Here is a 15,523-nt window from a genome sequence, read left to right as displayed (position 1 = left end):
AATCCTCCCCCCGACCCCCACAGTGGTCGAGAACGCCCTTGACCGCGTCTCCCACATTTCCCGTAATTCGTGCCCCCTCTCCGCAATAACAACCAAAACACAATCCCCCTCATCCTCACGTACCACGCCACCAACCTCTGGATCTAACGTATCATCCTCCAACCATCATCTGCAATCCGACTCCACCAAAGACATATCTCCCTCCCCACCCTTATCTGCTTTCTGTAGGGACCACTGTCTCTGTGACTGCCTTGTCTGCTCCGCACTCCCCTCCAGCCCCAATACACCTGGCACATTTTTCCCTGCAACTGCAAGAAGTGTTACACCTGCCCCTACACCACTCCCCTCACTCCCCATCCCAGGCCCTAAGAACACTTTCCACCTCAAGCAGATGTTCACTTGCACATCTGCCAATGTGGTCTCCTGCATCCACTGCTCGTGTTGTGGCATCCTCTACATTGGGGAAACCAAGTGGAGGCTTGGGGACCGCTTTGCAGAATACCTACACTTAGTTCGCACTGAACAACTGCGCCTCCCAGTCGCGAACTGTTTCAACACCCCCTCCCATTCCTCAGACGACATGTCTATCTTGAGCCTCCTGCAGTGCCACAACGATGTCACCCGAAGGTTGCAGGAACAGCATCTCATATTCCGCTTGGGAACCCTGCGGCCCAATGGTGTCAATGTGGGCTTCATAAGCTTCAAAATCTCTCCTCCCCCACCGCATCCCAAAACCAGCCCAGCTCGCCCTTGCCTCCCTACCCTTGTCCTTCCTCCTACCTCAAGCCCCAACCTCCGTCTCCTACCTACTAACCTCATCCCGCTCCCTTGACCTGTCCATCCTCCCTGGACTGACCCAGCTCCTTCCTACATCCCCATCTACACTCACCTTTACTGGCTCCATCCCCACCTCTTTGACCTGTCTGTCTCCTCTCCACCTACCTTCTCCTCTATGCATCTTCTATCCGTCTCCCCCTCTCTCTCTCTCGTTATCTCAGAACCTCCTTCCCCTTCCCAATTTCTGAAGAAGCATCTAGGCCTGAAACATCAATCTTCCTGCTCCTCTGATGCTTGATCTGCTGTGTTCATCCACCTCAACACCTTGTTATCTCAGATTCTCCAGCATCTGCTGTTCCTACTATCTCTGCTAATGCAGAAAACTTGTTTGATATCCTGCAAGCTATTCAAGTCCTGGGAGACGGTTGCTGAGGGCTGATTAATATTATGCTTCTTCAAACGATGACACGATGGTATTGTTCTGAATAGGTTAGAAAATTAACATGTTCTCAGGGATAGACACTGATGTAGACACACGTTTTGCAGCTGTCAGCAAAATAAAGCCGTGAGGATTAAAACTGTGAAAGGGCTGTAAATGGGGTGGAAGGAGCATTTTAATTCAGTCTCCCTTTCACAGTGAAAGGTATGACTAGCTAGCAATTTTTTGAATGAAATGCGGTAATATTAAACAAGCTATGCCAGTAAGAGGTCAGTGAAGTTATGAATGAATGAGAGCGTGAGAGCGCTAATATGTAGTGCTTGTGGGTACATTGGTAAAGAGGACCTGTAGTACAACAGTATAGTCAAGAGGCTTGCACCAGTAATTATTTACCAAAATTCACTGGAATCTGGGCTGGTTCCCACAGATTGTAAACTTCCTTTTTAAACACTGGTGTCACATTGGCTGTTTTCCAAAAAGCACGTAACGATAGGCCAGTTAGCTTAATTTCGGTTGTTGGGAGAATGCGTGAATCCATCATTAAGGAAGGTAATAGCAAGACAACTGGATATAAATTGTCTCATTGGGAACAGCCAGCATGGGTTCATGAAGGGGAGGTCATGTTTAACTAATTGTGGTGGAATTCTTTGAGGACATACTTGCATGGTGGACAATGAGGAACCTGTGGATATCATGTATCTGGATTTCAAGAAGGCATTTGACGAGATGCCAAGGCTGCAACATGAGATACAGTTGCATGACATTACAGGTAATGTATTGGCATGGACAGAGGATTGAGTGACGAGCAGAAAACAAAGAGTAGGGGTAAATGGGTGTTTATCTGGTTGGCGGTCAGTGGCTAGTAGTGTGTCTCAGGGATCAGTGTTGGGACTGCAATTGTTTACAATTGATACAGATGATTTATAGTCGGGGATGAAGTGTGGTGTGTCAACATTGGCAGATGACACTAAGATGAGCGGTAGAGCAAAGTGTGCAGAAGAACTGAAGGCCTGCAGATGGTTATACAATCTAAGTGAGTGGGCAATGGTCTGGCAGATGGAGTTCAATGTCAATAAATGTGAGGTCATCCATTTTGATAGGAATAACAACAAAGTAGGCTATGGTTCAAATGGTAAAAAAATTGCAGCATGTTCCTGTGCAAAGTGACTTGGGTGTCGTTGTGCAGGAATCGCTAAAAGTAACATTGCAGCAGGTAATTATAAAGGCAAATAGAATTTTGCCTGTCATTGCGAGAAGGATGGAGTTTAAAAACAGGGAGGCTATGCTGCAGCTGTATAGGGTCCTGATGAAGCTCCACCTGGACTACTGTGTGCAGTTTTGGTCTCCTGACTTGAGAAGGGATATACTCTCACTGGAGGGGGCACAGAGGAGATTGACTTGGTTGATTCTAGACTTGAGAGGGTTGGAATATGAGGAGAGACTGAGTTGGCTGGGATGATACTCATTGGAATTCAGAAGAATGAGGGGAGAGCTTATAGAAACATACAAGATTATGAAGGGAATAGATAAGGTGGAGACAGGGAGGTTGTTTCCACTGGCAGGTGAAACGAGGACGAGGCGGGTACAGCTCAAAATAAAAGGAAGCAGATGTCAGACTGAGGACAGGAGGAACTTCTTCACCCAAAGGGTTGTCAATCTGTGGAATACCCTGCCCAGTGAAGCAGTTGAAACTACCTCGCTGAATGTGTTTAAGGCAAGACCAGATCACGTTATGAACATGAAAGGAATTTTGGTTTATGGTGAGCGAGTGGGTGAGTGGAGCTGAGTCTCAAAAAGATCAGCCAGGATCTTATTGAACAGCGGGGCAGTCTCGAGGGGCCGGGTGGCCTACTCCTGCTTAGTTCTGATGTTTTTCTATTATAATGTTATCGAGCCTCACAGAAAAAGGATATTTTAAAGCAATTGAGCCTGCATTACTGAAGACGCGCCAGCCAGAGGGTATGAGGAAGGATCACCTGACCCAAAACGTTAACTCTTTCTTTTCCCTCACAGATGCTGTCAGACTTGCTGAGCTTTTCCAGCAACTTTGGATATTTTCCCTGATTTGCAGCATCCTCAGTTCTTCCGGTTTTTACTGTGTGTTTTGGTATTTATTTACAAGGGGCTCTTTACTTACAGCCAGCTCTGTCTTTTAGGGTTTATTTGTAAGGGGCCCTGTTTTACGGATAGTATACAGGTCGGCTCGATGTTGGGGTGTATTGACAGGTGCTCTGTGCCTTCGGCTTTGTTTAGAAGGAGCCCGGTATTTCACCTTTTCCTTCCTGGGGGATATGTGTTCGTGTTTAAAGGGGTCTCTGTATTTAAGAGTATAATTACAGGGGGTGAAGTTGATATTGTAGAAGTTTGTTTGAACAGGACTCTGTGTTTTAGGGGTTATTTACAGTGAAGCCCGCTTTTTATGGATTATACAAAGGTGTTTGAGGGCCTCTGTGCAGGCGGCTCCGTGTGTGAGGGCGTGGAGTGCGGCTGAAGCTTGGTTTAGTTTGGGCCTGAGGCTCTGGTGAGTGCCGGATTGGGCGAGCGTGAGGTCTGAGCTTTTCCAGCAATTTTGTTTTTGTTCCTGAATTTACTGTGTCCACAGTTCCTTTCAGTTTTTACTTTTTTTTAGTGTTTATCTACAGGGGGCTCTGAATGTCAGGGTTTATACACTGGGGTTCCTGTGTTTTAGGCTTTATTTCACGGGTGCTGTTTGTTTTAGGAGGCTCTATTCTTTAGAATTCATTTACAGGGCCATCTGTGTTTGGGGTTTATTCACAGTGAGCTTAGTGTTTTAGGGGTAATTTCGTGGGTTCTGTGTGTTCGGACTTAGATACGGGGGCTCTGTTTTCGGGTTCAGTTAAAGGGGCCTTTTTTTTAAGGAGTTATTTACAGGGCGCTCTATGTTTTAGGGTTGGACATCAGCGACCATCTCACAATGATCACTCCCACAGATCTGACCCGCCGACAGTCCTGCAATCTGTTAGTCCTGAGCATCTCATCATGTAGCACTCCCATCAATTCTGACCCTCTGATAAAGAGGCACTTTCTCAGACCAACACAGTGACAATGCCACAATTCCTCACGACTGACAAAGTACGAACTTCTGACAGAGGGAATTCCTCAGTATTGAGCCTCCAATAGAAATGCAGTACTTCCGTACTGACCTTCTGAATGGGTTGCTCACCATTAATTCTGAACCCGTTGCAATGAAGCTCCTCCTCTGTGTTCAGTCTCTCATAATAATGCACTCTGGCTGTACTGATCCTCTGACAATGCTGCAATTATGTATGAATTATTATCTTGTATTATCAGTACAGGACTCCCTCAATGCTTCCTCCATTACACTGAGGTCTATCGTTAAAATAGGCTCCAACAAACCTGCTCTTACTAAACGGGCCAGGCATTGCTTCACTTGTACAGATTTTGTCAAGTCCTGCTGAAGTTTCTGGGAGGACTTTTTCTGACACCTCAGAATTGACCCCTGACAATGTTGCACTCCCCCCTCACTAATGACCGCACCTGAGCTGCAATACCTCGGGGCGAACATCCAAATTATGCAGCACCCATGAATTCTAAGCCCCTAAAATGAGATACTGCCTCAGTATTGACCCTCTGTTACTAATGCACCAAGTCAGAACAAGCCTCCAGCAATGTGATGCACATCTGCCAATGTGGTATACTGCATCCACTGTACCCGGTGCGGCTTCCTCTACATTGGGGAAACCAAGCGGAGGCTTGGGGACCGCTTTGCAGAACACCTCCGCTCAGTTCGCAACAAACAACTGCACCTCCCAGTCGCAAACCATTTCCACTCCCCCTCCCATTCTCTAGATGACATGTCCATCATGGGCCTCCTGCACTGCCACAATGATGCCACCCGAAGGTTGCAGGAACAGCAACTCATATTCCGCCTGGGAACCCTGCAGCCATATGGTATCAATGTGGACTTCACCAGTTTCAAAATCTCCCCTTCCCGGACTGCATCCCTAAACCAGCCCAGTTCGTCCCCTCCCAACATTGCACCACACAACCAGCCCAGCTCTTCCCCCCCACCCACTGCATCCCAAAACCAGTCCAACCTGTCTCTGCCTCCCTAACCGGTTCTTCCTCTCACCCATCCCTTCCTCCCACCCCAAGCCGCACCCCCAGCTACCTATTAACCTCATCCCACCTCCTTGACCTGTCCGTCTTCCCTGGACTGACCTATCCCCTCCCTACCTCCCCACCTACACTCTCTCCACCTATCTTCTTTACTCTCCATCTTCGGTCCGCCTCCCCCTCTCTCCCTATTTATTCCAGTTCCCTCTCCCCATCCCCCTCTCTGATGAAGGGTCTAGGCCCGAAACGTCAGCTTTTGTGCTCCTGAGATGCTGCTTGGCCTGCTGTGTTCATCCAGCCTCACATTTTATTATCTTGGAATTCTCCAGCATCTGCAGTTCCCATTATCTCCAGCAATGTGACCCTGCCTCAGAACTGACACTGAGAATGAGGCACTCCTTCAGCACTGCCTCTCTAATCATACATTACATTGAGACATTCCTTGTGTACTGACCCTTTGAACAATCAGGCATTTCCTCAGGACTGACAGTCTGACGATTGTGCACTCCCTCAGCACTGGACCTCTGATAATGAGGCACTCCCGTGGTACTGACCTCTCATAGACCTGTAACACCTCAGCCCTTATGCTCTGACAGTGTTTCCAATACCTCAGTGCTGATCCCCTGACAATGAGGAGCTCCATCAGATTTGACCACCTGACAGAACTGCAATACCTCAGTATTGCCCCTGTAATCAAGTGGCACTCCCTCAATTCTGACCCGATCACATTGAGGCTCTGCCTCGGTACGGAGTGTCTGAAAATGATGAAATCGCTCAGCACAGACCCTGCGACAATGAGGCCCTCTCTCATTCTGACCATCTCACAATGCTGCAATACATCATTCCTGATTGTGTAATGTGTGGGTCTCTCGCAATTCTAACCCTTTTTTCATGAGGCACTCCGTCAGTTTTGACGCTGTGACAATAAAACAGTCCCACAGTTCTGATACGCTGACAGTGATTCAATACCTCAGTACTGACCCTCTGACAATGAGTCAGTTCCTCAGAACTGCCCCCCTGACAATAAGGGAACCCGTCATACTGACCCACTGCTTCTGAGGCCCTCCCTCCACACTGACATCCCAGTGCAAAACTATTTCAGTACTGACCCTTGAAATGTGAGCAACTTCCTTAATTCTGTCCCCCTTAAATGGAGCACACCCTCAGCATTGACCCTTTGACAATAACGCACTCCCACATTTCTGACCCTGTGACAATGAGGCACTCCCAAACCCCTGATGCTCAGACAGCGCTTCAATACCTCCGTACTGATACTCTGGCAATGAGGCACTCTGTCAGGACTGACCCCAGGATAGAAGTGTAATATGTCACAACTGACCTGATAATTGTTTAGCAGCCTCTCAGTCTGACCCCACTACAATGAGGCACTGGATCAGTGTGGACCGCCTCTGACAAATGCGCTCCATCAGAACGAAACCTCTCACAAAGAGGGACTGCCTCAAGACAATGCTGTGATTGAGTCAATCCCTTAGCCCTGAATCTCTGATCATGTGGCTCTGTCTCAGCTCTGTCACCATTACCTTGAGACTTACCCTCCGTAATGTTCCTCTAACAATGAGGCACTTCCTCAAGACTGACCATCCAGCATGGAGTCACTACCTCAGCACTGACCACTTGACAATGAGACACTGGTTAAGAACTGACCTGCTCACAGAGCTGCAATACCTCAGTACTGACCCTCTCATCAAGGGACACTATCTGAATTCTGACACCTGCATAATGAGGCACTGCCTCAGCGTTCACCCTCTGACAAACTCCTGACGACCCCCTGTAAAGACTGACAGTCTCCCTGGACGTCCTATAAATACTGACAGTCTCTCCTGGACTCACAATGAACACTGACACACTCCCCAGGGACTCTTTGTAAATACCCACGCGCGCACACACACACACACACACACACACACACACACACAGGGACACCCTGTAAATATTGACACACACACACAACCTGTGACACCCTGTAAATATTGACACACGACCTGGTAATCCCCTGTCAATACCAACAGAGTCCCCGGGGACACACTGTAAATATTGACACATCTGTGTGACCCCCTGGAAATACTGACAAAGCCCCTGAAATCACCTGTAAAACTGACACACTCCGTGGGACCCCCTGTAAATATTGACACAGTCCCAGCAAATCCTGAAAATACTGACAGTCCCTGGGACCCTCTGCAAAGACTGACGCATTTCCCGGGGCCCCCTTTAAATATTGAAAAATTCCCGCGATCTACAGGGGTTCAGGGACTGTGTCAGTCTTGATAGGGGCTCTTGGTGAGAGTGTCAGTATTTACAGGGTGTTCCGGGGAATTTGTAATTATTTACAGGTGCTCCCGGGAGTGTGTCAGTAGTTACAGGCGGTCCCATGGAGGGTCAGTATTTACAGGGCGTCTCAGGGATTGTGTCAGGATTGACAGGGAGACTTGGGGAGAGCGTCAGTAGTTACAGGGGGGCCCGTGGACTTTGTTTTTTCAGCGGGTGTTAGGGAGAGCTACAGTATTTCAAGGTGGTACCAGGGAGTGTGCCAGTGTTTACAGGGATTCCAGGGGTGTGTGTCAGTATGCACCGAGCCCCTATAAATTCTGACACGCTCCGCAGGACTCCCTGTAAATACTGACATCGTACCTGAGAATCCCTGAAAATGCCACCACACTCCCAGGGACCCTCTGTAAACGCTGACACATTTCCCAGGGCCCGCTTTATACACTGAAAAATTCCCTCGGCCTCCTCTGTATACTGACACACATCCCCGGACCCTTGTACGTATCGACACACTCTACGCAACTAACCACAAATACTGGGATATCCCGTAAATACCGACACACACCTCACGACACACTGTAACTACTGGCACATTCCCTGGAATCCGCTGAGAAACTCCCTGGGGCTGCATGTAAATACGGACACATTTCCCAGGGACCCCTCTAAACACGAACACATTCCCTGGGACTTCACCTAAACACTGACACATTCCACGGAACCCCCGTAAACACTGATAAACTCCCAGGACCCCCTGGAAATAATTACACATTCCCCATTCCCCCTGTAAATACCGATACACACGCCGGAACTCCCGTAAACACTGACACATTCCACCCCCGGATACCGATTCTCTCCCTGGGACACCCTGCAAATACTGATGCAATCACCGGGACCGCTGTAAATTCTGTCACACTCCTCGGGAAGCCCTCTAAATACTGACATATTCCCTAGACACCCTTTAAATACTGGCAAAGTCCCAGAGAACCCCTGAAAATACTGCCACACTCCCCAGGACCCTTTGTAAATACTGATATATTCCCCGGGACCAGCTGCAAATATTGACACATTCCCTGTCCCCGCTATAAGTACTGAGAAACTCCCTGGGACTCCCTGTATATAATGACACATTTCCCATGGTCCCCTCGAAACACTGACACATTCCCCAGGAGCTCCTCCAAATACTGACACACAGCCCCACACCCCTGTACAGACAAACTCCCTGCGACCCACTGTAAATCTTGACATACTCCCTGAGACCGCCTGGAAATACCGACACACTGTAGGGATTCTCTGATTCTATTCTATGATGCCCTTGTCCTGTGAATGAATAAATAAAGAAACCTGGTGAAGCCGCCAAACAGCATAGCCAGCAAGTGATAGACACAGCAAAGTGATCCCACCATCACTGGATCAAATCTGAGCTCTGCAGTCCTGCCACATCTCGTCATTTCCTGTGGTGCACAATTAAACAACTGATTGGACGTGAAGACTCCACACATATCCCCATCCTCAATGATGGAAGAGCCCAGCACATCAGTGCAAAAGAGAAGGCTGAAGTATTCATAGCAATCTTCAGCCAGAAGGACCAAGTGGATGATTCATCGCGGGCTCCGCCAGCATCACAGATACCGGTCTTCAGTAAATTCAATTCACCCCACGTGATGTCAGGAAACACTTGGAGACACTGGATACTGCAAAGGTCACAGGCCCTGACAATATTCTGGCAATAATACTGAAGACTTGTGCTCCAGGACGTGCCGCTCCCCGTGCCAAGCTGTTGCAGTGCAGTTTCAACACTGGTATCTACCCGACAATGTGGAAAATTGCCCACGTATGTGCTGTATTGCAAACATAGGACAGATCCAACCTGGCCATATACTGACCCATCAGGCTGTACTCAATCATCAGGAAAGTGATAGAAGGTGTCAGTAACATTGTTATCAAGCAGCACCTGCTCAGCGACGGCCAGTTTGGGTTACGTCAGGGCAGCTCAGCTCCTGACCTCATTACAGCCTTGGTTCAAACATGGACAATACAGCTGCATTCCAGAGGGGAAGTGAGAGCTCCAGCCCTTTACAACAAGACTACATTTGACCAAGTGTGGCATCAAGAAGCCCGAGCAAAACTGGACTCAATGGGTATAAGGGGACAAATTCTCCACTTGCTGGAGTCATACCTGGCACGCAGGAAAATGAATGATCTTATTGGAGGTCAGATATCTTAGCTCCAGGGGATCCCTGCAGGAGTTTCTGGTGGCAGTGTCCGAGATATAACCATCTTCAGCTGCTTCATCAATGAACTTGCGTTTATCATAAGGCCAGAAGTTGGGATGTTCCTGATGATTGCACAATGTTCAGCATCATTCATGATTCCTCAGATCCTAAGGCAGTCCTTGTCCAAATGCAACTAGATCTGGGCAATACCCAGGCTTGGTCAGACAAGTGGAAGTTACATTCACACCACAGAAATACCAGGCAATAACCGTCACCAACAAGAGACAACCACCCCTTGACAAACAATTTGGTACATTCACTGCATCCCACACTGTCACCGTCGTGGGGGTGAGCTTTGAACAAAAACTGAACCAGACTCACCACATAAACACAGCGACTATAAGAGCAGGTCAGAGGTGAGGAATGCTGCGGCGACTAACCCACCTCCTGATTCCCCAGAACGTGTCCACTGTCTGCAAGGCATAAGTCAGGACTGTGATGGAACGCTCCCCATTTACCAGGATGGCTGCATCTGTAACAACATGCAAGAAGCTTGACTCCATCCAGGACAAAGCAGCCCAGTTGATTGACACGATATCGACAATCATCCACTCCCTCCACCACCAATGATGAGCGGCCTCAGCAGCACTGTGTACGATCTACAAGATGCATGGCAGAAATTCGCCAAAGCTCCTCATGCAGTACCTTCCAAACCCATGACAGCTTCCATCTCGAAGGACAAGGGCATCAAGTACACGGGAACACCTCCTTCAATCCCACTCCAAGCCACTCGTGATTCTGATTTAGAAATATATCCGGAATCCTTCACTGCGACTGTTCAAAAGATGGGAATTCCCTCCCTCATGGCACTGTGGGGGCAACCCACAGCAGGCGAACTGCAGCGGTTCGAGAAGGCAGCTCACCACCAACATCTCCAGGGCAATTAGGGATGGGCAATAAATGCTGGACCAGTCAGTGACACACACATCCAACAAATAATTGAAGAAACAAACTCTTATTAATTGCAGTGATTTTTCACAGTCTCACAGCCAGCCATGCCTCATATACACACATCTTAGTGACAATGTGGTGACCGTAACCAGACCCACAGTGAGCCTGGGCTCATCCACACTCCTCCCAGTCACATTTCTGATTTGAAAAATAGACCTTTTTCACAAGAAATCTCTTTGTATATGTACAATGTCACAACTGCAGTTGCGTTCTGTCCAGCTGCATATCAAATAAACAAATAAAGCATTGGACTTTGGCTCCACCCAATGAACCAAAGACCTCTCTTAGACATACAACAAAAATATTTACATACATGTGAGACACGGGGAGGGTCCGATAACTGAATGGACCCTCATTTACCTTCAGCAGGAAAACCTCAGACAGTGGTCCTTCCCGACTGTGCCTCGGCAACAGCAGCCCCATCGTCCCAGTTATGCCCCAAGCTTTTAGTGCATCCCAGTTATGCCTCGTGGACACACCACCTGGTTACTGACAGGGAGCCTGGCAGCATCTACACGCTTCCGCGTCATGATGCGGTGACTGTAAATGGTCTCACAGTGGCCCTGGCCTCATTCGCACAACTCACAGGAAGTCCTACTTGACTGTAAACGGTCTGACAATTGCCCTCACCTCATTGACACACCTCCAGTAATTATACAGGGACACAAAACAGTCTCACACCGAGCATGGCCTTATTTACACTCCTCCCAGAAACTAAACAGTGATTGTAAACAGTATCACAGTGGGCCTGGCCTCATCTCCATGCTTCCGACTTACTATACGGTGACTGTGAACAGCCTCACAGCAAGTCTGTCCTCATCCGTGCACCTCCCAATAACTATATGCTGAAGGTAAACATTGAGCCTGGCCTCATCCACACACTCCCTGTAACTATACGGTAACTGTAAAAGGTCTCACACTGAGCCGAGAGAGAGTAGGAACTGCTAATGCTGGAGTCTGCGAGAACTAGGTGTGGGCTGGATGAACACAGCACGACAGGCAGCATCAGAGCAGCAGGAAAGCTGATGTTTCGGGTTTCACCCACAGCCACTTCCAGGGCAGTGTACTGTGGCACAGGCCAACAAGGTGTACATAAACAATCTGACAGGATTCTCACCACCCGCCAATCTATGTTTTGTTGTTTGTTGGAAAGTTCTGATGATGACACATTGTACCAAATGACTTTGTCAGTCTGCTCTGGGAACTACACGACAGGATCCAGCCTCTCCTTTTCCCACAGGGTCTCGAGCATGCTGCGTGCTGACCACTACCTGATGGACTGGCGGTCAGACGTTTGTTTCTTTGCAAATTTCACAACAAAGGACATATGTTATAGAACGGTCCAACTACTTGGAGCTTTCCGTGGCAGAGAGGCCAGTCCCTTCGTTCGCAACACTGGGATCAGGTCGTACCTCAGTACATAGTGACACTTGGTCTTTGCGTACTGAGAGTCTACACACAGCTTAATGCACAACAAGGTGGACATCAGGATGAGGGTGACATTGGGTACGTTCTTCCCCCACTTAGCCAGAGCTTAGTACATGGAGTTGTTGCAGACACGGTCTATCTTAGGCTTCCAGTAGGAATGGAAGATGGCTCGGATGAGGGAAACAGTGCAGTGTGGGTGATGGGCCAGAACTGTGCCATGCACAACGACAGAGAGAGTGCCTCACACCTGATGACCAGGATTTTACCCACAATGTGCACCTCCCAAGGCTTTCTGCACGCCCCAGGCTCTCTGAACTGTGTGCCCAGCACTTTTGGGTAATCTGCCCTGACGGTGAAGGGAATGAAGGATCATTCAGGCCAGATCCCAAAGAACATGGCCTCACTCTTGTCTCGATTTACCGTGGCTCCCGAGGCCAGTTTGAAAGGGTCACAGCTGCTCATGAACCTGCGCACTGACACTGGGGCTGAGCAGAGATCGGTGACATCGTTATCGGACAGGGACGCTTTGACCTGCAGGCCCGCTCTTCCTGGAATAATCACACTTCTCAGGCTCACATCCTTACTGATGGACTCAGCAACGGGCTCGATGGAGCACACAAAAAGGCACGAGAGAGTGGGCAGCCCTCTCAGACCCTGGATCTGATGGGTAAGCTCTGTGATTCCCATACGCAGATTGAGACTGCGCTAATGGTGTCGGTGTAGATCTGTCGGGCCCAATTGCAGATTCTCTCCCCAAAGCCCATGTTGGTATGCAATATCCTGCCAAAGGCCTTCTCTTGGTCCAGGCTGATGAGGCGGGTATCCACCCCTCTGTTCTGCCTGCTAGTGATCGTATCCCTAGGAGCGCGAGGCTCTCAGAGATCGTCCTGTCCCCTGCAGCACAGGTTTGGTCAGGGTCAATCACCAATCGCAGAGCAGACCTGACCCAGTTACAAATGACTGAGACAGGATTTTGTAGGCTACATTCGCCAATTATCTTGATCGCTGCTTTCTAACTTCCTCCCTCACTCCCTTCCACTTGCAGGTCAGGGTGATGATACCATTCCTCATGGATTCGCTCGTAGTACCTGACAGAAGCATGCTGTCGTACAGCTCCAGCAGGCCCTGGCCAATCAACTCCCAAAGAGCTGAATACAACTCAGCTGGAAAGGCATCACTTCCCAGAGTTTTATTCTTTTCTAAGGACTCGAAGGCCTTCACCAGCTCATCCAGAGATCATGGTCAGTCCAGGCTCTCCTGCTTGGTGTTGTCTGAGACCCCCAGGATCGAGCACAGGAATGTCTGGGTGTCATTGAGCTGGCTGTGGTCAGAGTGTCATACGGACTGGCTTAAAAGGATTTGCTGAGCTTCAGGATGTCAGATTGAGACAAACTTATCGAGCTATGTTCATCCTTCAGGCTGCTGAGCACAGAGCTCTCCTTTAGCATCTTCAAGAAGACGGAATGTGAACACATCTCATTAGGTCACATGCAGCTTTAAAGGACACTGATTTGGCCTCCATTGGAATACTGTATCTAATTCCAGTCTCCCTGCTGAAGGAAGGATGTTGTGAAACCGGAAAGGGTTCAGAAAAGATTTACAAGGATGGTGACTGGGTTGGAGGGTTAAAGCTAAAGGACGAGGCTGAATAGACTGGGTCTATTTTCCCTGGAGCATCAAAGGCTGAGGGATGACCTGATAGAGATTAGGAACAGCATGAGAGGCATGGATAGGGTTTATAGACATTGTCTTTTCCCTGGGGTGGGAGAGTCCATAACTGAAGGGCATAGGTTTAAAGTGACAGGGGAAAGATCTAAAAGGGATTTAAGGTACATTATTTTCATGCAGAGGGTGGTGCATGCGTGCAATGAGCTGCAAGAGAGGGGACGAGAAGCTGGTACAATTTCAACATTTAAAAGCCATCTGAATAGGAAAATGAATAGGAAGAGTTTAGAGGGATATGGGCCAAATGCTGGCAAATGGGACTACATTTATTTAGGATATCGAGTCAGCATGAACACGTTGGACCAAACGGTCTGTTTCAGTGCTATCTGTCTCTGCCTGTTATTCTCTCTTGCTCCACAGTGCAGACCTGAACCGCAAGATTGTCTTGGGGCCCTCCAAGGCAGAGAGTGGGGCTTGCTGCCTCGACACCTCCTGGGGCTCCTCCGTGACATTGACCCGATTGTCTGTAGGAAGAGTAGGTTTTGCACGGGTTTCTGGAGTTTGAACAGTTTTGCCCAACTCTGAACACTTTTCAGGACAAAGAGCTTCTTGGAGTTCCCTTTGACTGCCTCCCACCAAGTGCAAAAAGGGTCTTCATCGTTCTCCAACCTGTGTGCTCTCTTTTGAGCTTCTTAATGATTTTTCTGGGGTCAACAGTCTCACATTCAGCTTCCATGTTCCCTTGCCAGCCCGCTGGTCATCCTGTCGGTGACAGTCAGCCAGCAGGAGGCAGTAGTCAGAGAAGAACACCGGCTTGACTTCAATGGATACGATCGAGGACGTGTGGGCGCAAACAGGAAATCTATCCAATGGATGTATAGACCCATCTGGCTATGACCAGGCGTTTCTACTCTATGCTCAGTCTGCAGGGGTGCTGAAGATGTTATGCAGCTTGGCAACTTTAACTGTTTCCATCAGAAATCTGGACTTCGAGTCCAGTTCACTGTCATACCCTCCATATTGTTCATTCGTGCCGATGATGCAGCTGAAGTCTCTGGCCAGAATGACTGGCCTGGACATCACCAGCAGCAGTGGAAGCAGGACGGCCAACCCCTCACTCTTTCACAGTGGGGTCTCCATGTTAATTACTCCGGGAAGCGTTTCTCTATGAGCCTGGCCTGATCTGCACATCTCCCAGGAACTATACGGTAACTGTAAACAGTGTTAAAGTGAACCCGATTGATTCACCCTCCTATCAGTAACTTGCCAATGATTACTGCCTGTTTCACAGTCAGTCTAGTCTGATCTTCTCTTCCTCAGAGTGAATCCTTTCTGTCCTCTTCCATTCAGCCCGTGCCTTTGCAACTACAGCCAGATTCCCCTTCAGGCTGCATTTCATTCTCCTCACTGTCTCGGTGCTGCCACATACATCACCTGTCTCTCCATTTCCCTCTGTAATAGTTCTTGTGAAACCCATCCCCCTCCCTGCCCCACCTTCCAGCTGCAATGTTGGAAGATCACCACATTGGGCATTGCCATTAGTGCTCCAGCTCATTCATATTTCTTCACAAAACAGAAACACAACTCATCAACAAGAGTAAGTGGC

The 15,523-nt window shown here is 48.7% G+C and overlaps 1 long non-coding RNA gene across 1 annotated transcript in view; it reads right to left on the bottom strand.

Annotated features, from left to right (window-relative positions):
* Positions 1-9,016, bottom strand: part of LOC132210427 (uncharacterized) — a 162,067-nt gene extending 153,051 nt beyond the window's left edge. Inside the window, exon 1 of the long non-coding RNA XR_009446532.1 lies at positions 8,942-9,016. This is a non-coding gene — a long non-coding RNA (uncharacterized LOC132210427). The remainder of the gene's footprint in view (positions 1-8,941) is intronic.
* Between the last annotated feature and the right edge of the window lie 6,507 nt (positions 9,017-15,523).

Source organism: Stegostoma tigrinum, chromosome 12, assembly GCF_030684315.1.
Source record: "Stegostoma tigrinum isolate sSteTig4 chromosome 12, sSteTig4.hap1, whole genome shotgun sequence".
Classification (NCBI taxonomy): domain Eukaryota; kingdom Metazoa; phylum Chordata; class Chondrichthyes; order Orectolobiformes; family Stegostomatidae; genus Stegostoma; species Stegostoma tigrinum.
This window is presented reverse-complemented; position numbering and strand designations above follow the sequence as displayed.